We start from the raw sequence: 25,162 nt of genomic DNA, 5'->3' as shown, positions 1-25,162 counted from the left end.
CAGATCCCTCTCACGTCCTCGAAGCACCTCCGATCGAGTTGCATGACGATTTGAAGTTCGAGGTACAACCTGTGAGTATCTTGGATCGAAAGGATCGAGTACTGAGAAACAAGAGTATTTCAATGGTCAAAGTATTGTGGAAAAATGCTCGAATGGAGGAAATGACATAGGAAGTAGAGCATCAGATGAGGAACCAATACCCGCATCTATTTGTTGAATCTGGTAAGTGAAATTTTGAGGTCAAAATTTTATTTTTAGGGGGGTAGAATTGTAAAACCCAACCCTATAAATACATGTCATGACATACATGCACTGAGTAGCATGTTATTATGCTAGGAAAGCACATAAGAAAAGAAGAAACCTGATATTGTACCTAACGGTACACTTAAATTTATTTAACCTCGAACTAGTTCAAATAGGAATTGTAGGATGAAATTTAATATTTTATAGTCCATGAATGACTAAAAATGATTGTTCGGAGTTCGAGGGTTCATTTGGGGTAAAATTAGAAATTTTGATATTTAAGGGCAAAATCGTCATTTTGCCACCTAAGATAATAATTTGATCATGGAGTGAAATTTTTGACCAAGATTAACTATTTGGAGTATAATTTAATGATAGGAAGTGAAAAAGTTTAATTCTGGTGATTTTTGGAGTGTAGGGGCAAAATCGTAATTTTGCCACCCATGGACAAAATTTGAGATTTTGAGAGAATTTAGATCAAATTTGACAAATTGGAGAATGGTATGAGTATAAGGGGTGAAAAATATGTCTATGGACAATTTTTCAATTTTTGGGGCAAAAATGTAATTTTTGACTTTTACGGGGGCAAAAGTGTAAATTGCAAAAATTACTCCACCGAGACTTTGGATGAGTCTGAGAATTTTATCTAAGCTATGAATATATGAGACAAGTGTATGGTGAAAATTTGGAAACAAATGGATGAAATTTTAAAAATGGGCCAATGGGAAAGTGACACATGGCATTTTTTTTAATGAAATATTATTATTTTAATGAAAAGTCAGCCATTTAAACCCAAATTTTGAGTGCTGGCCGGCCATAAGGAAGAAAAACAGAGGAAATAGAGAGGAAAGGAAGAAGAAAAGAAAAACCAAAGAGAAACAAGAAAATTCAAAGAGAAATTCGCGGTTTTCGACCGTTTACGCGTCTAACGGTAAGATTTTTCGATTTTAGCTTGATTCCTACCTTTCCTATGCCTTTATTTCCATTTAGCATGCTTGAGGAGAGAGATCAAAAAGTGATATCAAGGGCTGGACGAAATTCTAGGAGAGAGAAATTGAAATTTTTAGGTTTTGATTTTTAGTTAAATTGATAGTTTTAGTTAGTTAAATGTGCTTAGAAATTAAATTGGGCAAGAAATCATTAAATTTTCACAATACCCACTCTTGGCTGGATGCTCAATGCTGTACAATGATGATGAATTGATTTTATTCTAAGGGAAATGAAGAGAAAATGATGAAAAACGATTAAACGTGATAGAAAAACAAAGTAGAAAATTTACCGAGTTAATGTCCCATTTTTGGCCGAATTTTCCAAGGAAGGGAGTGAGCTGATTTTTGTTGTTTTTAGAAGGTTATTGGCTGATATTTGATGGTTAGAAATGTTGGAGAGAGAATGGGATGATTTAGAGCTAAAATGGAGCGCGTTAGCAATTTATCGGGCAAAGTGCCAAAAATAGGTTAATACCGCATTTAAGCCGTTTTAGGCTATTGCATTTCATACCATGCATTAGTATAGGATTTAAGTTAATTATATAGTGATTTAGCATCAATGTGATGAATTGTGTAAATTTTTGTAATGTGTCTAGGAGGAGAGCCTTCCGGAAAAGGCAAAGAAGTCGTACCCGACGAGTAGTGATCGGGGCGCTTAGAAAGCTTTTATTTTGTACAAACGGTGAGTAAACTTATTATTATTGTAAATTATCTAGAGTTTATTTTAAATGCCCTTTATGTATTTTATGAAATGAGAACGAGATTAAAACGGGATTTTTGATGTTTTAGGAATAAATGTGACAAATAAAAATATATTGTATTGATTATGAAATTGAGTAATTGGAGGCTACAAATTGACTTGAAAAATATATATTTTCCTAGGAATGGCTTATGAGAAATGAGTATATGTGGCTATATTTTGTGAATGCATTGGGAAATTTATGTAAGTTGTTTTACTATGCAGGCTGGATAAATAAATAAAAGCCACGTTATACTGTCGAAATTTTATTAAAATTGGTGGGTTAGTCACTGCAGTGACGGGTTTCCGTGGACTGCCTATTAGAGGGGCACGGTAAACCCAGTTATATAGTTACTCCGGTTGTAGAGGCGAGGAGGGTAACTCCTGGGGTAGTATTAGAGCTCACTTCACGTCGAACCCCCACGTGAATGTGTAACTCGGCCAACGCCAAGGGACGGCTTGTTTTTAAAAATAAAAATGTGTTTCACGTGTGAATGTTTTAACACCCTTGGCGGACTCGGTTAGATACCTCGGCCAAGGTATCCCCGAGGATTAGTTTTGGCTTGAGCCTTGTTTTAATAAAAGCCATAAGCCTTAACAATTGTTTTGGTAAATTACAAATACTTTGTGGTTTAAGAAATAAATTGAAAACATTATGAAATGAGTTGAAATTTGTTGTTTAAACTTGCCTCCATTTTACTCGCCTTTAGATATTTATGATAATGTCTGTTTACTCATTGGGATTGCAAAATCTCACCCAACTCCTTTCCACCCATTTCAGGTTCAGTATAGACTGTAGATAGCTGATCTCATCGAGGACTACCATTGGATCTGCATTTTCCAAATCGTAGGTTCACAGTCCTCTCTACTTTTGTTTATTCGGGGGCCCTCTTGTTATTGTAAATTAAATTAAATATTTTGGCTTACTGTATTTCAGTATGTATAAATTTATTTAGCTTTTACGCTATAAAAATTATTCACGTATAACTCTATAAATATTGTTTTATAAGAAAATAGAATATTTCCCTTAATATTTCTTTTATTTTCTTATTATATTCAAATAACCGTAATTTCGTTTTAAATGAAGATTTTTGACTCTTAAACTCATTTTGAATATGAATTATGTATTTTGTACTTGTATATTACGTTTTAGCCAGTTTTGAAATTTTTGAGAAAAAAATGACCAAAATACCCTTGTGTGGCGAAAATTTTATTTTGATTGTTTTTGATCTAAAATAGTAAATATTCTCTAAAAACTCAATATTTAACAATGATTGCTCACAGGAAAGGAAAGAAACTGATATGTAAGCCTTGCGGGGTTCCGGTTGGCATTCCGGATAATGAGTGTCAATTGGGACGTCGCGGTGATTGTCATGGGCCTGAGGGAGGTTCCGGGTCGTGACACCCTTCCTTGGAAAATTTGGCCAAAAATGGGACATTAACTCGGTTAATTTTCTACTTTGTTTTTCTATCACGTTTAATCGTTTTTCATCATTTTCTCTTCATTTCCCTTAGAATAAAATCAATTCATCATCATTGTACAGCATTGAGCATCCAGCCAAGAGTGGGTATTGTGAAAATTTAATGATTTCTTGCCCAATTTAATTTCTAAACACATTTAACTAACTAAAACTATCAATTTAACTAAAAATCAAAACCTAAAAATTTCAATTTCTCTCCCCTAGAATTTCGTCCAGCCCTTGATATCACTTTTTGATCTCTCTCCTCAAGCATGCTAAATGGAAATAAAGGCATAGGATAGGTAGAAATCAAGCTAAAATCGAAAAATCTTACCGTTAGACGCGTAAACGATCGAAAACCGCGAATTTCCTTTTGAATTTTCTTGTTTCTCTTTGGTTTTTCTTTTTTTCTTCCTTTCCTCTCTATTTCCTCTCTTGTTCTTCCTTCTGGCCGGCTAGCACTTAAAATTTGGGTTTAAATGGGCTGACTTTTCATTAAAATAATATTATATCATTAAAAAATGCCACATGTCACTTTCCCATTGGCCCATTTTTAAAATTTCATCCATTTGTTTCCAAATTTTCACCATACACTTGTCTCATATATTCATAGCTTAGATAAAATTCTCAGACGCATCCAAAGTCTCGGTGGAGTAATTTTTGAAATTTACACTTTTGCCCCCGTAAAAGTCAAAAATTACATTTTTGCCCCAAAAATCGAAAAATTGCACATAGACATATTTTTCATCCCTTATACTCATACCATTCTCCAATTTGTCAAATTTGATCTAAATTCTCTCAAAATCTCAAATTTTGTCCGTGGGTGGCAACATTACGATTTTGCCCCTACACTCCAAAAATCACCAGAATTAAACTTTTTCACTTCCTATCATTAAATTATACTCCAAATAGTTAATCTTGATCAAAAATTTCACTCCATGATCAAATTATTATCTTAGGTGGCAAAATGACGATTTTGCCCTTGAATATCAAAATTTCTAATTTTACCCCAAATGAACCCTCGAACTCCGAACAATCATTTTTAGTCATTCCTGGACTATAAAATATTAAATTTCATCCTACAATTCCTATTTGAACTAGTTCGAGGTTAAATCAATTTAAGTGTACCGTTAGGTACAATATCGGGTTTCGTCTATTCTTAGGTGCTTTTCTAGCGTAATAACATGCTACTCAATGCATGTATGTCATGACATGTATTTATGGGGTCGGGTTTTACACACAACATCAAATCTCACAACCAATAGAGGCATTTTTCCTAACCCATAATCATATAGCATAAACAATCAAGGATTAGGCCATAATTTGTCTTACCTTTCCTTAATAATTTAACTTGAACTAAAACCAAGAAATCTCAAGCTCCTTGGTAGCGTAATCTCATATTTCTTGCGAATCACCAACATACATGGTTTCCTTGGCACCCCACATGGTATTCTTTTGCTGCTACAAACATTTTCACACATTATAATCAGTTCAAAAAGTATGCGTTCAACCAAACTAATAATTTCTATCTTCCTTACCTTGAAATCTCCAAGCCAAACTACCAAAATCTCTTTAAACTTCAACAATGGTGTGTGGGTGGGGAAGAACACCTCTTGGTTTTCTCTTTTCTTCTTCTTTCAAGCCGATTCTCTTTCTTTCTTTCCTCTCCTCTCGGGTGGAAGCTCCACAAGGCCCTTTCCTCTTCATTTCTCTTCCAAATGGGCGGATCTCTCATGGAACTCACTTGTTTTCTTCACCTTCTTCTTCTAAAACCCGAGCCCCTCCTTGCATGTTTCTTTTCTTTTTTTCTCCTTTCTCTCTTCTTCTTTGTTATGGGCGGACCTCTCAAGGCAAATGCCTTGAAAATGGCTTTCACTTTCTCATTTTGCCGGTATAAGGGCTGATTGCTCAAAGTCATTCTTTTTCTATTATTTTCTTTCCTTTTCTCTTTACTTTTCTTTCATAGGCGGATTGCCCAGAGCTTAATAACTTTTGGCATATTTCTTTTATCTTTTATGTGGTTAAAATCACAAGGCAAAAGCTTTTAAAACCTTTTCACCCGCCACCTCACTTTTCATTCTTTATTTCTTGATTTCTTTATTCCATGCACCACTTTTATATTATATTTTATTTAGTCACTCTTTGACCCATTCAAGTCACATGCAATCCACTTTCTTCTTTCTTCATTTGACCACCAATGCACCAATCACATTACATGCAAATAAATTTTAGTCTTATTCTTTCTTTTTCTTCACATGGTGGGGGTCCCACATGTTCCCCACTAACTTCTCTTTTTTCGCATGCAATGATTTGCATGTAATAATGAATTTCACATGTACATCTCATATTCCACATAATCTAACCTTCCTTGGTTAGTAAATGTCGTCCATTTAACTTCAAATATTAAAATTTGCACATAGGTCCTTAAATTTTTCTTTATTTACCTTGTGACCTTCCAAACTTTCATCCTTTACAATTTGGTCCTTCCAACATTTCTTAAACTCTAATTTCCTTCTATCTTCCTTCCTTTACACGTGTACAAACAAAATATAAAATTTGCACTTCACCAAGGCATCACTATAATATTTAAATATATACTTACCCGTTTTTGCTCTATTTAATAAAGGCACACGAGCCCTGTTAATGCCTTTTTTCTTCGAAATTCTTTCTTATTTCTTCTCCCCCACTTAGATTAGTTATATAATCCTCCTTCATGACTAATTTCAACAACAGTTAAAATATTAATATTTTAATATTATTTTATTAATAAAATATTATTTTATTTTAAAATTCTCCACTTGTCTTCTCGGGACCCAAAACGTCTTATTTTGTCCTGGTTCACTTCTGAATCACCTTTTAACTCGCTAATTCATCTTTTATAAAAATATTACTATTTAATTACTATTTTCTCGCATGCGGGATATTTTATTTCAAACTATTCATTTCACCCTTCACTGCTCCTTGGCATTTAGATTTAAGCCAATCGACCCTTCACCTTGTCGATAAGGTCGTATTGGCTCCTATACGAGAGTATGGGGTGTTACACTATTTATTATGAATTTCTCAAATTAAAATATTATCCTTAATTTTATGAATTTCTTTTAAAGTAAGAAACAGTTTCTTATTCTTTATGAATCACCCAAAATTAAAATTCTATTATTAATTTTAGCAATTACTTTTAAAGTAGGAAACAATTTTTTATTTTTTATGAATCACCCAAAATTAATATAGATGGCATTTAAGTGCTTTTAAAACTTCATAAATCATGAGTCAAACTAATGAAAAAGCTGCTGGAAATTTCCAGCAAGTGTGTTTAACAATTAAACACAAAATTCATGAAGAATTAAGCCACCAAAACCGATCATAATTGCCCAAAATTTTCTGCATTGAATCTTTGTTGTTTTGGAACTCGAAAACATGATTTTTATGAACCTTTTTCATACTAAATCAAGTTTGGCTGAAGCATGTAGTAATTTAATTTGATAAAACTAATTTTAACAATTAAAAACTACTCAAAACACTTGCCTAGAGTTAGTAAAAAATAATTAGCACATTTGTCCCCAAAACACCTCTAAACTATTCAGTTTTAACTTGGCTTCGCAAGCCTTTTAATCCATTCATTAATTCTTCAACTAAACATGATTTTAAATCTTCTAAAACATGTTTTAATGAATTAATTACATGCTGTCTAGATTTGAATTAAAATAGAAAAACAAATTTTAAAGAAAGCCTTTAAAATTGATAAATACCAAATCAACACACAAACCAATCCTAGTGATTATCACCAAGAATTCAGCATGCAAAATTACATGAAAAATATCAAACAAAGGCTCTAATACCACTACTGGGATTCGACCTCATGCTCAAATGTGAAAATAATCAATAAATTAAAAAAATAACACAACAAAAAAATAAACTAGTATTTAATTAAAGACACAGTCGAATCTTACAGGATCAATATTTGTGTTTTTCATGTAACTTCAAATTAATTATGAACACTCATAAGTTTAAGAGTTATATACCTTACTCAAGATATTGTAATCAAGAGCCAATTAAATGTAAAAAGCTTGTGATGGAACAAAAACCCAAAAAAAGAATAAAACGGTCTAAAATCCTGTAATCGAAATTTTTGCTTCTTCACCTTTAGGATTTGTCAAATCTTCAACCACTCAAGTGTTTGGCCTTTAACAGTAATCCACACAGTGACTAAATAAGACCTTCTCAAAGGTAAGATTTTTACTTGTGTTAGCAAGTGTCAAGCCCTACTCCATTATATACTCATCACAACATCCATATACTTGATGACACATCTGCATGTTAGAATGCCTTAGAAATAGTTAAATAATCGGTATCGTAACTAGTTATGCAATTAAGTTAATTTAAAGCTTCGAACTAGTTCAATTAGGAATTTTAAGATGAAATTGAGAATTTTAAAACCCCAGAATGACTTAATATGGTGATTTGGAGTTCGAAGATTAAATTGGAGTCAATTAGGAATTTTCATACCCTAGGGGCAAAATGGTAATTTTGCCACCCGAGGGCAAATTTGGAAAGTTGGATAAAAATTTTGATCAAGTTTGACCAATTGGAGTATAATTTGAGATTGAGAAGTGAAAATTTCAATTTCAAGCATAAGGGTAAAAAAGTCATTTTTTGAGACCACAAGGGCAAAATTGGAATTTTACGATTTTACACCACCATGACATATGTCAAGCTCCAGAATTTTACCTATTATTATTTTATGCTATGGATTAGAGCATTTGTGGTGGTGAGAAAAGGCTTAAAAATTAAGTTAAAACAAGCGGACCAATAAAAAGGTAACATGTGTCAAAAATTAAATATTTTTATATTGCCATTTAAAAACCAGCCCATACTCTTCCACTCAGAATTTGAAGGCCGACCAGCACCTGCAGAAAAGAGAAGAAAAGAAAAGAAAAACCCTAGGGAGGAAAAACTAAGGAAAATTTATTGAAATTTCAAGAAATTGGTGATTAAGATTTTTAATCTTAAGCTTGAAATTTATTTTGCCCAATCATTCTTTTCCATTTTTCATGAATTAAATTCAAGTTTTCATGAGGGTCAATATGCTGGCCAAATTTAGAGAGAGAAAGTTGGTGATGAATTTAGTTGAATTTCAAGGTAACTTAGTGTTTTTAGGTGTTTAGTAACATTTAGTATGAAAATTAAGTAAGAAATCCACATGCCCATTATAGAACCTATCTTGTTTGAATTTTATGGGTGAGGTTTGATGATGAACTTGGTTGTTTTTCATGCCCTTTAGATTGTATTTGGTGCTTAGGAATACCAGAAATCAAAAACGGGTACCGAAAAATTTTACTCCTGTTAGTTAGCAATTTGCACAATTATGAGGGATATTTTGGTAATTTCACTTAGAATAGAATTTTATTGAAGTGTGTGGAATTTTGGGGAGTATTGAAAGTGCAATAAATTAATTGGAATCGAATTGGACGTTTAGACCGATTAAGTAGTGTATAGTGCGCGATAGGCTGAACACCTCCCATTTCATTGCATGCATTCATATAGAACATAAAATAGTTTGTGACAATTTAGCATAAGTATATTAAATTTTCTGTTGCACATTATGTATAGGTGGTGAGCCCTCGGATAAGGGCAAAGGTATTGCACCCGAGGATTGAGACTAGGAGTGTTGTAAATTCCCATCAAAGTGAGTAACCACTGTTCATCTTATCTATCTAGAGTATTTTTACAATCGTTTTAATGATTTTAAGAATATTGAACCTAAATGAATTCTATGTTTTATGACTAATAATCGATTTAAGGAATAAGGTTTATGACTTATTTTACAATTCAATAATGTTTTTGAAAATGTGAGTATGTGGAGACCAATCTTTGATGTTGCTTATATATTTAAGTTTACGTACCTATGTTTAGAATTGATGATTTATGAACTGATACATGATGACATATGTGGTTGGGTTTTTGTGTTGTGAAATATATTAAACTGTTTGTTTTCCTTTGACAGGCTGGGTAGTATTATGTTAGCCACATTATGCTGTCAAAATTTTATTGATTGGTGAGTTATTTAATTAGCCACTGCAGTAGGCGGGTTTTCGTGGACCAACCTATTAGAGGGGCACGGTAAACCCCGTTATATTTACCTTAGTATGAGAGGCGCGAAGGATATCTCCTAAGGTACGATAGAGTTCACTTCACGCCGAACCACCACTTGAGGATGAACTCTGCCAACGCCAAGAGATTGCTAAACTATGTTTTTATGAGTAGTTGTTAACTTAATAACCTTGGTGGACTCGGTTGAATGCCTCAGCCAAGGTATCACCGAGTATGATTTTTGGCATGAGCTAAGTTTTTAAGAAAATCATAAGTCGTGATGTGTATTATAATGAAATGTGTTGTTTTATATGATTTGAAACAAGTACAAAATATTGTGGATTATGGTATGATGAAAAGTTAACTGTCTCCATTTACTCGGTTTTAGAAGTTAATGACGGACTTTGTTTACTCACTGAGTTTATGAAAACTCACCCTTTCTTTTTAACCATTTCAGGTTCAGGATAGTTTGTAGGCAATCGATTTCATCAAGGATTTCTTTTGGACTTACTTCCTTGGAAATCGTAGGTCTACATTCTTGCACACTTTTGGTTATCTCGGGGTCCATATGCCACTATAGGATAATTTTGAATACCTGGTTTACTGTATCACTATGTGTATGAATTTATTTTGTTCTTACGCTACTAATTAGCTAACTTTTCACTCCAAATGGATGATTTAGATTACAAAAATTTATTTTTGATCGAAAATGGATATCTTTCTACCATATGTTGTATTTTTATCAAGTTTCAAAATTTTTAGGTAAAAGCGACCAAAATACCCCTATGTGGCTAAAATTTCATTTTGATTATTTTTGATCTAAAATAGTTTATATTCTCTTAAAACTCGATATTTAGTAACTATTGCTCACAGGAGAAGTGAAAAACTGATGCAAGAGCCTTGCGAGGTTTCTGTTGACATTCCGGGTAATGAATGTCTACTGAGACTTTGCGACGGTTGTCACGGGCTTGAAGGGAGTGCCGAGTCGTGACAGCAAGTTTTTGTTTCTAAAACAAAAATACCAAAAGTTCTTGCCGAATCTTATTTTGGTCAGACAAAGAAAACTATTTTTTTTCTTATTTTATGAAACTGTTGAGAAGTGGCTGGAGGCTTAGAGTTTTAGTTTGCTAACATAATATATTTATATACCCAAACTAAGTTATAACCCTAGATACAACAATTGTATCTTAATTTAATTAAGTCTCTGTGAACTTAACTAATTTTTCACTTTATTTTGGTCTATTCTAATTATGTCCAACTTAATTAATTATCCTTATTTAATCTCAATCATGTCACTTAATGTGTGTGACCCATTAGGCTTCTAACATGTTGGCAATAAATATAAATCCTAATCAAATATCAATTTGATAATTGATTTATATTTATAGATCATGAGCGGCATCTAGCAATACATCATGACCACCCAAATGTTAGAGAGTAAATTAAAGAATTTGACAAAGCCGTTCAGTGATAAGCCTCTCAGTGCAATACGGTCCTTTCATTAGATATCTCGGATATGTCCTAAAGTATGGCTCAGTGTCTATTTGTAACATTCCATATTAGTTATTATAATTCATGATTAACTTTATGAATTTAGGAAATTAACTTTCCTCAAATTCATCATGCTTTGGCCAAAGACTTTATACAAGTTAATCAAGAATTGAGAACAAGTGAGATACATCCCCTCATATCACTTGGGGTGATGAATCCTCTTTTGACATTCATTCACTTTCGCATGTTTCATGGCATACCTAAAAACACCCTGTTTAGGCATCTGGTTGTTTCCCAACTCGTAAGGGTGAAATCAAAGTATATCATTCCCCATACAAGATGGTCTGGTGTCTCAAGTCCGAGGACTAGTTGCACAATTATCAAATGAGAACATATTCTATAGACACATGAGTGAAATGCCAAATGGAGTTGTCATAGCAGGTCATGTTCAGTGAACTTGTTATTTAATAAGCACCTACATGTTATCCTTAAGTATTCCATATACTTCAGTCTATGAGATCGATTGTTTACTTCCCAAGTAAAGAGGCTTAACATGTATCAATCTTTGAGCATTGTCAATGCCCTATCTTGATAATATAATGACCAGGAATAATTTTAGGAACATGGCTTTGATGCATAGTGATCTCATAATTGTAACAACTTTACAATTCTCTTGCAAAGCTTTTATGTTCCATGGGCTTCATCCAATTAGTACTTAATAACTCCTTATTATTGCATTAACATGAAAAAAATCCTCTATCACATATAATTATACGATTAAATATGCACTCAATGATAATATATGTAATACCCCGCGCCCTCGTTGGACACAAATAAGACCTTATTTGTCATGACCCGGAACACCCATCGGGCTCATGACAAACGCTCTGACGTCCCAATAAGCACTCATTACCCGAAATGTCAATCAAAACCCTGCAAGGCTTAGCATCAGCTTCCGCATCTCCCCAGTGAGCGACAATTATTAAATCTCGCATTTCAAGAAATCATAAGTCTTTTCCAAATCAAAACAATAAAATATTATTTTCTGGCTCACAGGGGCATTTTCATCATTTTTCTTCGAAAACACCAAAACCCGTCAAAAACATGGTGTAAAAGATAAATATGTTCATACATACTTTAAATCAAATAACTAAAGTATAAAATTACTTTTACAATGACACGTGGGCCCCCAACTAACCAATAAGATGCGAGTCTGTGAACCTACAATTTTGTCGATGCAAGGCTAACTGAAGTCCTTGATGCAATCGACTATCTACTGGCTATCCCGAGCCTGAAATGTGAAGAATTGAGGGTGGTGAGATTATAAAATCCTAGTGACTAAACAGACACCATCTAAAATATCTAAAGGCGAGTAAATGGAGATGAATTAAAATATTCTTTTCCAATATATGTTTCATAACATGAATATTCAGTTTACTCAATTAATCAACATGGCTTATATATCTCACAAAACTTGGCTCCTGCCAAAATCATTCTCGCGGATACCTTCGTCAAGGTATCCCACTGAGACCGTCAAGACTGTTAAAAATTCATATTTCGCATAAAACACATTTTTCATTGAACATCACAGCCGTTCCTTGGCGTTGGCTGAGTCTCACTCTCACATGGTGGTTAACGTGAAGTGCACTCAAAAAGCCCACCTCAGGAGATACACTACGCGCCTCTACGACCGAGGTGAGAATATAACGGAGTTTACCGTGCTCCTCTAATAGGCTGGCCCACGGAACCCCGCCACTGTAGTAGCTAATCTTTTATCTACCACTTGATTTATAAAATCTTTTTACTGCATGACATGGCAATTTATTGCAACCTAGCCTCTCAAGGCTGAATACACAGTACAAATAATTCTAACACCAAAATCAATTTAGCCATTCATGCTCATTTATTATCATAAGCCATTCAATTTAAAACCATAAATTTATAACACAAGCAGGCAGTCTCTAATTACTCTATTTTCAAAACCAGTATTCAATTTTCTAGAAAATTTATAAAATCATTTTATAAAGTCACACTTTCTCTTAAAACATAGCAATTTACCATTTAAACCCATTTTTCATAAAATCACACAATTGTATAAAACTACTCTAGATAATTAAGACGATAATAAGTTCACTCACAGTTCTAGGAGTCGATGTACTCCTAATCCCAGTCTCCAAGCACAATCTCTGTACTTTTACCAATGTAATTTACTCACCACCTATCCACAATGTACAATACATAATTCACCACATCAATGCTTGACCATTATAAAATCAATTCAAGCTTGGTGTATATGCATGATATGATATGCAACTTATCCGACTACTGCTTAAATGTGGTGCTGACCTAATTCGGCCTATTACTTGATTAAATCGATATACGCGTCCGTTCAAACTCCAAATTAATTTTTTTCAGTTTCTATACCTCAATTGCACCCAAATTGACTTAATGTCCCTCAGTTTGGTGCAATTTATCAGTCCCAGCAGCAAATTATGAAAATAGCCCTAATGGGTAAAAATTCGTATTTTTGCTCTGAAAATTCTCATTATTTTTCTAGGCTCATAATTCATCATTATTCATCATAATTCCTCAAATAAACATCAAGATCAGCAGCCAATATTCCCCTAGAAAATTCGGCATAATGGGTTTCAATGGGAGAAAATTATTTCTCTAGCTTATTTTTGCTATATTTCAATATAACCTAACTAAAATCACTTAATTCAATTAAATCAACCAAAACTCAAGCTCAAAACTCATCCATGGAGGTTTGGCCAGCATGGGTGTCCATACCCACTTTCTAATTTTGCATGGAAATGAGAAAAAAATGCATGGGTAGTGAAAATCACAAGGAAAATCAATGAAATTTACCTTTTTAATGCTTGATTTCTTGATTTCTCTTGATTTTCCCCAAAATTTTCAGCTAGGGTTCTTATTTCTTTTCCCCCTTTTTTTCTTCTGGTTTGGACAGCTTGAAGAAGATGAGAATTCTGGAAATTTTGGCCTTTTTAAAGGCTAAAAAAATATAATATTATCTTATTCATTTTTTTATTTTATTAATTCCTTAAATTCTAGCCATCCATTTGTTTCCAGATTTTCACCATACACTTGTCCTACATATCCATAGCTTAGGTAAAATTCTCAGACTTATTCAAAGTCTTGGTGGAGTAATTTTTGAAATTTACACTTTTGCTCCCGTAAAAGTCAAAAATTACATTTTTGCCCTAAAAACTGAAAAATTACCCATAGACATATTTTTCATCCTTTATACTCATACCATTCTCCAATTTGTCAAATTTGATCTAAATTGTCACAAAATCTCAAATTTTGTCCTCGAGTGGTAAAATTACGATTTTGCCCCTACACTCCAAAAATCACCGAAATTAAACTTTTTCATTGCCAAACTTTCAAATTATACTCCACTAAGTCTAATATAATCAATCTTAATCAAATGGGATAAAAAAAAGCTTTTTTTTTTTTGAAAATTCCATATTCGTCCTCAAGTGGCAACTTACCATTTTGCCCCTAGATAGTGAAAATTTCGGTTTGACTCCAAATTACCATTTTGCGTCATCCCTGAACTGTGAAACTCTTAATTTCACCTTAAAATTCCTATTTGAACTAGTTCGAGGCTTAATCGACTTAATGGTACCATTAGGGGTAATATCGTCTTTTAACGAGTTCTCGAAATTCCTAAATATGCAAACATTCGATTGAGCATGTAAATGGTGTCATAATTATTTTATAGAGCAGGGTTTGACATTATTGATCAAACGTGTCACGACCCGGAACTCCCATCGAGCCCGTGACAACCGCTGCGACGTCTCAATTTACATTCATTACCCAGAATGTCAACCGAGACCCCGCAAGGCTTTAATATCAGCTTCTCATTTCCCCTGTGGGTAGCTGTTTCCAAATACCACATTTTAAAAGATTTTAAACTGTTTCCAACTTAAACAAATGAAATAATAATTTCCGTCTCACAGGGGTATTTTTGTCATTTATCCCAAAAATCTCAAAAATCATCTAAAAATATAGTATGTAAGTGGAAAACACATATTTCTTAATCAAAAATAATTTTGGATGTCTAAAACATTCGTTTAAAATGGAATTATGACTGTTATAATAAAATAAAAATATTCAATTTTCACATAAAACGATATTTTAAGAACACTGCATAAATAATTTTTATAGCGTAAAAGCAAAATAAATTCTTACATACCGTAATACAGATAACCAAAGTATAGAATTTAATTTACAGTGACACGTGGGCCCCCGAATGACCAAAAGTATAAAAAGAAATGAACCTACAGTCTTTGGATGTGGCAAGTTCAACTGTAATCCTCGCCGATATCAGTTATCTACAATCTATTCTGAACTTGAAATGGGTGGAAATGAGGGTGGTGAGATTATAAAATCCCAGTGAGTAAACAAACATCACTCAAAATATCTAAAGTCGAGTAAAAGGAGACTATTAAAACATTTCATCAAACTGTAATTTATCATCTTTCAACTTATTTCAACCAAATGAAATCAATTTATTTAAAGCAAGTAATCAGTATGGCTTATGAATTTCTTAAAAAGCTTGGCTCATGCCAAAAATTATTATCATACTCAGTTATTTGGGATACCTTGGCCGAGGGCTATCCCAACTGAGTCCGCCAAGGCTATTAGAAAGTCATGTTTTTATTTTGAAAACATAGCCATTCCTTGACGTTGGCCGAGTTCCCCTTCACGAGGTGGTTTGGCGTGAAGTGAACTCTAAAAGTTATACCTCAGGAGTTACCCTACTCGCCTCTCCAACCGAGGTAAAAATATAACAGGATTCCGTGCCCCTCTAATAGGCTAGTCCACAGAATCCAGCCCACTGCAGCAGGTCAAACCCACCATACAATAAAATTTTGACAGCATGACAGGGCTAATATATTACTACCCAGCTTGCAAGGGTAAAATAAAGCAATTCATACAATTCATAAAAAACATAGCCCAGCCAGTCATACCAATACAATAACATAAGCCATTAATTCAATTTTAAATTTACAACATATCAGTGGTCTCCAATTACTCTATTTGCAAAATCGTTATTTCGTTTCAAGACAATTTATAAAATATTTTCATTTAAACTCATTTTGTTTACAAAACATAAAAATTTACCATTTGAACTCATTTTCATAAAATTCACCAAAACTGAATAAAAACATACTTTAGATAATTAAAATGATGGTAAGGTTACTCACCGTGTCTAGAGTGGGGATTTTTGAAATACTCAGACTACTAGTCCTCGGGTGCAATTCCTTTGCCTTTATCGGAGGACTCACCACCTTGACACAGTAAAAAATCGAGAAATTCACCACATTGGTAGTAAATTGAAATTAAACTAATTTAGACTACTAATGCTTGATATGGAATGCAAAAATGTCTAAATTTTTGCCTAAATGCGGTGTTAGCCTATTTCGGTCTTTTACCCGATAAATTGATATACGCGTCCGTTTAAACTCCAAATTAATTTTTTTCAGTTTCTATACCTCAATTGCACCCAAATTGACTTAATGTGCCTCAGTGTGGTGCAAATTATCAGTCCCGATAATAAATTACGAAAATACCCCTAGTGGGTAAAAATTTGTATTTTTGCTCCGAAAATTTCCATTATTTTTCTAGGCTCATAATTCATCATTATTCATCATAATTCCTCAAATAACCATCAAGATCAGCAGCCAATATTCCCCTAGAAAATTCAGCATAATGGGTTTCAATGGGAGAAAATTATATTTCTAGCTTATTTTTGCTATATTTCAATATAACTTAACTAAAATCACTTAATTCAATTAAAATCAACCAAAAATCAAGCTCAAAACTCATCCATGGAGGTTTGGCCAGCATGGGTGTCCATACCCACTTTCTAATTTTGCATGGAAATGAGAAAACAATGCATGGGTAGTGAAAATCACAAGGAAAATCAATGAAATTTACCTTTTTAATGCTTGATTTCTTGATTTCTCTTGATTTTCTCCAAATTTTTCAGGTAGGATTCTTGTTTTTTTTTTTCCCTTTTCTCCCCTGGTTTGGACAGCTGAAGAAGATGAGAATTCCGGAATTTTTACCTTTTTAAAGGCTAAAATAATATAATATTATTTTATTCATTTTTTTAATGTTTTATTAATTCCTTAAATTCTAGCCATCCATTTGTTTCCAAATTTTCACCATACACTTGTCCCAAATATCCATAGCTTAGGTAAAATTCTCAGACTTATCCAAAGTCTTGGTGGAGTAATTTTTGAAATTTACACTTTTATCCCCGTAAAAGTCAAAAATTACATTTTTGCCCCAAAAATTGAAAAATTGCCCATAGACATATTTTTCATCCCTTATACTCATACCATTCTCCAATTTGTCAAATTTGATCTAAATTCTCTCAAAATCTCAAATTTTGTCCGCGAGTGGCAAAATTACGATTTTGCCCCTACACTCTAGAAATCACTGGAATTAAACTTTTTCACTGCCAAACCCTCAAATTATACTCCAATACTCAAATCATACTCCAATAAGTCAAATGGGGCTAAAAAAAATTCTTTTCTAAAAATTCCCATTGTGTCCTTGGGTGGCAAATGACCATTTTGCCCCTGGACAGTAAAAATTCTAGTTTGACTTCAAATTGATCCTTGAACTCCAAATCACCATATTAAACCATTCTGGGACTTTAATATTCTTAATTTCATTTTAAATTCTCTATTTGATCTAGTTCGAGACTTAAATTAACTTAATTGTACCATTTGGTACATTGTCGTCTTTTAACGATTTTTCTTTCAGGGCTTTCCAAGTATGCAAGCATATTGTCAATCATATGAATGACATGGAAAGTATTTTATAAGATCGGGCTTGACAAAACGAATGATCGTTTGATGTGAATTGGCGTGTTAAAGAGCGATAAAGGATGAAAGGAACGTTATATAATAAAATGCTTTGCGCATGCAGAAACAATAATTAAATAATAATATTTTTGTTGGAGAGGAATTAGTAAGCTAAAGGATGATTTGGAAGTACACCGAGATGTAATGATGTGTTTTGGGACCAAAGAAGGCAAGTGAAAAATTTTAAAATAAAATAATATTTTATTCAATAAAATAATATTAAAATATTAGTATTTTATATGTTGTTGAAATTAGTCATGAAAAAATGAAATATGACTAATTTAAGTGGGGGAGATGAAGTAAAGAAGAATTTTGAAGGGAAACGACGATAATTGCGTTAACGTGATTTTATTAAATCAAGCTAACACGTGTCAGTAAATATTTAAATATTATGGTGACACCGCGTTGAAGTACAATTTTGATATTTTGATTGTACGCATGTAAAGGAAAGAGATAGATGAAAAATTAGAATTTTTAAACGCATCGGAAAGATCGAATTTTAAAATGTGAAAGTTGGAGGGTTATGTGGTAAATAAAATAAATCAAGGATTAAATGCAAATGTTAATTGAAGTTAATAAATATATATATATATATAATAATATAAATATAGGTGAACAAAAGGGCAGCGGCCCATGTGATCAATATGTAACTTAAATATATATATATATAGAAACAATAATAATAAGAGAAGAGAATGGTGGTGGCCGGCCAAGTAATATACAAGAGATGAAAAAGGGAAAGGTAAGGAAAAGTCAAAGAAAGGCATGGGTTCATGGGAGAAAAGGATAGGATACATTAATAAAGAATAAAGAAAGTAAAGAAAGGAAAAGGAAGGTGGGGGCCGGCCATGTGAGGAAAGAAAAAGGAAGAAAGACACAAAAGAAAAAAAACAAAGAAAACAAAAGAGAAGAATGTAGAAATGATGGTGGGGGCGGCCATGTGAGATGAAAGAAAAGATAAAAAAGAAAAGAAAGAAGTCGATTTTGAGGGAGAGCAAAAGAAAAACAAAGGAAAAAGGAAAGAAAAATCGTGGGAGAGGAAGAAAGAAATTAAGAGAAAAAGGGAGAGAAAGAACCGCGGGAGAGGAAGAGAAAAGAGAATGGTTTTACTGCACTTTGAGGGAGGAAAAGAGAGTTTTTGCTGCAATTTTTGGAGGAAGAAAAAGCTAAAAATTTTGAGGTAAGAAAGCTGATTTTTTTTTAGGTTAATTGCTGGAATTTTTGAGGTTTTAATGGTTAATTTTGGCTGTTGAAAATTTGAGCTGTTTGTTACCAATTTGTGTAGAAAAATTAGAGTTGTTTGTTGCCAATTTGTGCAGGAAAATTGGACAGCATTGTGCTGCCAATTTGAGGGAGAAAAGGCAGCTTGGTGCTGCCAAATTTTTGAGGAAAAGAAAGCTGAAAGTGCTGCCACCGGAGGAGGAAGAATACGAGACAAGAAGAAGAAACGTGGAAGAGAGAAAAAAGAAAGAAAAAGAAAAGAGAAGAAATAAAAAAATAAATGGGCATGGCCCAATAGAAAATAAGTGGGCATGGCCCAATAGGAAATAAAAATAAACGGGCTTAGCCCAAATAGGAAAAATGGAGAAGCCCATGGAGAAGGCCCAAAGGTCATAAAGAAATGAAAAAAGCCCAATGGTAAGTTAATGTTATATTTTAAGGTTTATGGGCAGTTTAATATTGTGCATATTTTGGATGAAAAATATGCAATTTGCTTAAGGAATTTTTAATTAAGTTGCTACTCATACAAATGTGTGATTAAGTATAGTGAGTTTAAATTGTTGCTAGGAAAGTTTGTTGCGTAGGCATGCCGAATGAAGTATGTGACCGACAAATAGGAATAATTATATACGCGTATGAATCAATAGTGAAGTAATATCCCACTATTATGAGGTGAGTAGGGGGTGTTAATTTTAAAAATTCAGTATATATATACATGTACGTATATATTACGTGAAGTGCAAAATTTATGGAGAGCATGCGTTGATAGAATTTTAAGGAATTGTGGGTGCAAGTTATTTTTAGAAATCATTTGGAATATATATATATATATATATATATATATATATATATATATATATATATATATATATATATATATATATATATATATTAGATGTAAAGTGTTTTAAACTGGGAAACAAGCTTTTCGAAAAGATTTACATCAAAGGAAATTATGCCTTATTGTTTGTGTGGTGTGCATTCATGAAATTTATTACATATTCACCATGCTATTTTGATACAAAATATCATGCAAATATTTACAATGAACATTTTACGAATAAAGAGTTTTAACGTGATGTGGGGACCGATATTTTGAGAAAGATTTAAAATATTCCCTTGAAGATCAAATTTGAATTCTTTTAAAAGGTGATTTCATTTTAACCAAGAAATTTAAGAGTAATTGGAGACTGCTACTTGTTGTGTTATAAATTGTATTTTGAATCGAATAGCTTATGATAATGTGGGCATGATTGGCTGGATTGGTAAATGTGTTGAAAATGTATGAACTGTTGATTTGCCTTGAGAGGCTGTAAAATAAAATAATTGCCATGTCATGCTATTGCAAATTTTATTGTATGGTGGGTTTAGCTTGCTGCAGTGGGCGGGTTCTGTGGACCAGCCTTTTTGAGGGGGCACGAAATCAGGGTATATTCTTACCTCGATTGAAGAGGCGTGTAGGGTAACTCCCGAGGTACAACTTTAGATTTCACATCATGCCAAACCACCATGTGAGGGTGAACTCAGCCAACGCCAAGGAACGACTATGTTTTCAAAATAAAAATATGATTTATGCATACATGACTTTTTAACAGCCTTGGCAGATTTTGTTGGGATAGCCCTAGGCCAAGGTATCCTTGACAACCGAGTATGAAAATGATTTTGGCACAAGCCAAGTTTTTAAGAAAGTCATAAGCCATGTTGTTTATTTTTGACAAAACTGTAATGGTTTTATATGGTGAGTTGAAATAAGTTTTAACATTATAAATTATATTTCTCTGCATGGTGAAAATGGAATTAAACGATTTTTCACAGCTCCTCTTTTTGTTTATCTGTGAAATGAATCTGTAATTCCTCGCATATGGGGCGAGTTATGATTTGTGCATGATTTTAAATATTATTTGGTTTCGCGAGAGCTTGCTAAATTTTATTGATTTGATTCGAAAATGATGATTACTATATTTTGATGCAAAAAATTTTATTACCTCGATTATTTATACTTTATAAGAAATTCTCGATTTTTATATAAGGCACAAACCCTCGTTTGAAACGAACTGCTTTTATAATCTTGCATTTTTATATTCAACTAATCTATCGTTTGCTTGTTTTCCATCTATGCCCTACTCACTGAGTCGATGATTATCACTGAGTCTATGAGACTCACAACCCTTTTTATCCCCTTTTGTAGATAGGGATCGGCCTAGAGTGTAGTCAGTGACGCGTTCGGTTCACCGTGAATAGGCAAAGGCATCTCCTAGCAATTTATTCTAAGTCGCTCCGCTGTTAGAGGTCAAGTAGTAGTATTTTATTTATTAAGTTGTAAACGAATTCTAAATTTTTATATAAGCATTAATTTGGAGATTATAGATTTTAATGCATATACTTACGAATAAAAGAAAAAAGTTTGTATTGATTTTTATATTTATGGTTCAATTTAGTATATGAAAGTATCAATGTTATATGGTGATTGAATGTAGTGGATTAACGAGTAAATTCTAGACAGGTGTCAAAACCTGTTCTATAAAATAATTACAACGTCATTTACATGCACAATAGAATGTTTGCATATTTAGGAAGTTCGAGGAATCGTTAAAAGACGATATTGCTCCTAATGGTACCATTAAGTCGATTAAGCCTCAAACTAGTTCAAATAGGAATTTTAAGGTGAAATTAAGAGTGTCACGACCCGGAACCTCCCTCAGGCCCATGACAATCGCCGCAACGTCCCGATTGACACTCATTATCCGGAATGCCAACCGGAACCCCGCAAGGCTTACATATCAGTTTCTTTCCTTTCCTGTGAGCAATCCTTGTTAAATATCGAGTTTTTAGAGAATATTTACTATTTTAGATCAAAAACAATCAAAATAAAATTTTTGCCACACAGGGGTATTTTGGTCATTTTTTCTCAAAAATTTCAAAACTGGCTAAAACGTAATATACAAGTACAAAATACATAATTCATATTCAAAATGAGTTTAAAAGTCTAAAATCTTCATTTAAAACGAAATTACGGTTATTTGAATATAATAAGAAAATAAAAGAAATATTAAGGGAAATATTCTATTTTCTTATAAAGCAATATTTATAGAGTTATACGTGAATAATTTTTATAGCGTAAAAGCTAAATAAATTTATACATACTGAAATACAGTAAGCCAAAATATTTAATTTAATTTACAATAACAAGGGGGCCCCCGAATAAACAAAAGTAAAGAGGACTGTGAACCTACGGTTTGGAAAATGCAGATCCAATGGTAGTCCTCGATGAGATCAGCTATCTACAGTCTATACTGAACCTGAAATGGGTGGAAAGGAGTTGGGTGAGATTTTGCAATCCCAATGAGTAAACAGACATTATCATAAATATCTAAAGGCGAGTAAAAAGGAGGCAAGTTTAAACAACAAATTTCAACCCATTTCATAATGTTTTCAATTTATTTCTTAACCCATAAAATATTTGTAATTTACCAAAACAATTGTTAAGGCTTATGTCTTTTATTAAAACAAGGCTCAAGCCAAAACTAATCCACGGGGATACCTTGGCCGAGGCATCTAATCGAGTCCGCCAAGGGTGTTAAAATATTCACACGTGAAACACATTTTTATTTTTAAAAACCAGCCGTTTCTTGGCGTTGGCCGAGTTACACATTCACGTGGGGGTTCGACGTGAAGTGAGCTCTACTACTACCCCAGGAGTTACCCTCCTCGCCTCTACAACCGGAGTAACTATATAACTGGGTTTACCGTGCCCCTCTAATAGGCAGTCCACGGAAACCCGTCACTGCAGTTACTAACCCACCAATTTTAATAAAATTTCGACAGTATAACGTGGCTTTTATTTATTTATCCAGCCTGCATAGTAAAACAACTTACATAAATTTCCCAATGTATTCACAAAATATAGCCACATATACTCATTTCTCATAAGCCATTCCTAGGAAAAAATATATATTTTTCAAGTCAATTTGTAGCCTCCAATTACTCAATTTCATAATCAATACAATATATTTTTATTTATCACATTTATTCCTAAAACATCAAAAATCCCGTTTTCATTTCATAAAATACATAAAGGGCATTTAAAAATAAACTCTAGATAATTTACAATAATAATAAGTTTACTCACAGTTTGTACAAACTAAAAGCTTTCTAAGCGCCCCGATCACAACTCGTCGGGTACGACTTCTTTGCCTTTTCCGGAAGGCTCTCCTCCTAGACACATTACAAAAATTTACACAATTCATCACATTGATGCTAAATCACTATATAATTAACTTAAATCCTATACTAATGCATGGTATGAAATGCAATAGCCTAAAACGGCTTAAAAGCGGTATTAACCTATTTTTGGCACTTTGCCCGATAAATTGCTAACGCGCTCCATTTTAGCTCTACATCATCCCATTCTCTCTCCAACATTTCTAACCATTAAATATCAGCCAATAACCTTCTAAAAACAACAAAATCAGCTCACTCCCTTCCTTGGAAAATTCGGCCAAAAATGGGACATTAACTCGGTTAATTTTCTACTTTGTTTTTCTATCACGTTTAATCGTTTTTCATCATTTTCTCTTCATTTCCCTTAGAATAAAATCAATTCATCATCATTGTACAGCATTGAGCATCCAGCGAAGAGTGGGTATTGTGAAAATTTAATGATTTCTTGCCCAATTTAATTTCTAAACACATTTAACTAACTAAAACTATCAATTTAACTAAAAATCAAAACCTAAAAATTTCAATTTCTCTCCCCTAGAATTTCGTCCAGACCTTGATATCACTTTTTGATCTCTCTCCTCAAGCATGCTAAATGGAAATAAAGGCAGAGGAAAGGTAGAAATCAAGCTAAAATCGAAAAATCTTACCGTTAGACGCGTAAACGGTCGAAAACCACGAATTTCCCTTTGAATTTTCTTGTTTCTCTTTGGTTTTTCTTTTTTTCTTCCTTTCCTCTCTATTTCCTCTCTTTTTCTTCCTTATGGCCGGCCAGCACTCAAAATTTGGGTTTAAATGGGCTGACTTTTCATTAAAATAATATTATTTCATTAAAAAATGCCACATGTCACTTTTCCATTGGCCCATTTTTAAAATTTCATCCATTTGTTTCCAAATTTTCACCATACACTTGTCTCATATATTCATAGCTTAGATAAAATTCCCAGACTCATCCAAAGTCTCGGTGGAGTAATTTTTGCAATTTACACTTTTGCCCCCGTAAAAGTCAAAAATTACATTTTTGCCCCAAAAATTGAAAAATTACCCATAGACATATTTTTCATCCCTTATACTCATACCATTCTCCAATTTGTCAAATTTGATCTAAATTCTCTCAAAATCTTAAATTTTGTCCGTGGGTGGCAAAATTACGATTTTGCCCCTACACTCCAAAAATCACCAGAATTAAACTTTTTCACTTCCTATCATTAAATTATACTCCAAATAGTTAATCTTGGTCAAAAATTTCACTCCAAGATCAAATTATTATCTTAGGTGGCAAAATGACGATTTTGCCCTTGAACATGAAAATTTCCAATTTTACCCCAAATGAACCCTCGAACTCCGAACAATCATTTTTGTCATTCTTGGACTATAAAATATTAAATTTCATCCTACAATTCCTATTTGAACTAGTTCGAGGTTAAATCAACTCAAGTGTACCGTTAGGTACAATATCGGGTTTCGTCTTTTCTTATGTGCTTTCCTAGCATAATAACATGCTACTCAGTGCATGTATGTCATGACATGTATTTATAGGGTTGGGTTTTACAATTCTACCCCCCTTAAAATAAAATTTTGACCTCAAAATTTCACTTACCAGATTCGACAAATAGATGCAGGTATTGGTTCCTCATCTGATGCTCTACTTCCCATGTCATTTCCTCCATTTGAGCATTTTTCCACAATACTTTGACCATTGAAATACTCTTGTTTCTCGGTACTCGATGCTTTCGATCCAAGATACTCACAGGTTGTACCTCGAACTTCAAATCGTCATGCAACTCGATCGGAGGTGCTTCGAGG

The 25,162-nt window shown here is 33.2% G+C and overlaps 2 long non-coding RNA genes across 2 annotated transcripts; both read left to right on the top strand.

The window, feature by feature from the left end:
* Window positions 1-1,056: 1,056 nt before the first annotated feature.
* Window positions 1,057-2,963, top strand: LOC148764642 (uncharacterized). The gene is made up of 3 exons (XR_016024240.1): window positions 1,057-1,174; window positions 1,829-1,914; window positions 2,753-2,963. It is a non-coding gene; the product is annotated as an uncharacterized LOC148764642 (long non-coding RNA).
* Window positions 2,964-18,754: 15,791 nt separating this feature from the next.
* LOC148764641 (uncharacterized) lies at window positions 18,755-19,668 on the top strand. Its single transcript, XR_016024165.1, has 2 exons — window positions 18,755-19,097; window positions 19,237-19,668. It is a non-coding gene; the product is annotated as an uncharacterized LOC148764641 (long non-coding RNA).
* The last annotated feature ends 5,494 nt before the right edge of the window (window positions 19,669-25,162 follow it).

This window comes from Theobroma cacao, chromosome 1 (genome assembly GCF_053813885.1).
Source record: "Theobroma cacao isolate CCN51 chromosome 1, ASM5381388v1, whole genome shotgun sequence".
In the NCBI taxonomy this organism is placed as follows: Eukaryota; Viridiplantae; Streptophyta; class Magnoliopsida; order Malvales; family Malvaceae; genus Theobroma; species Theobroma cacao.
This window is presented reverse-complemented; position numbering and strand designations above follow the sequence as displayed.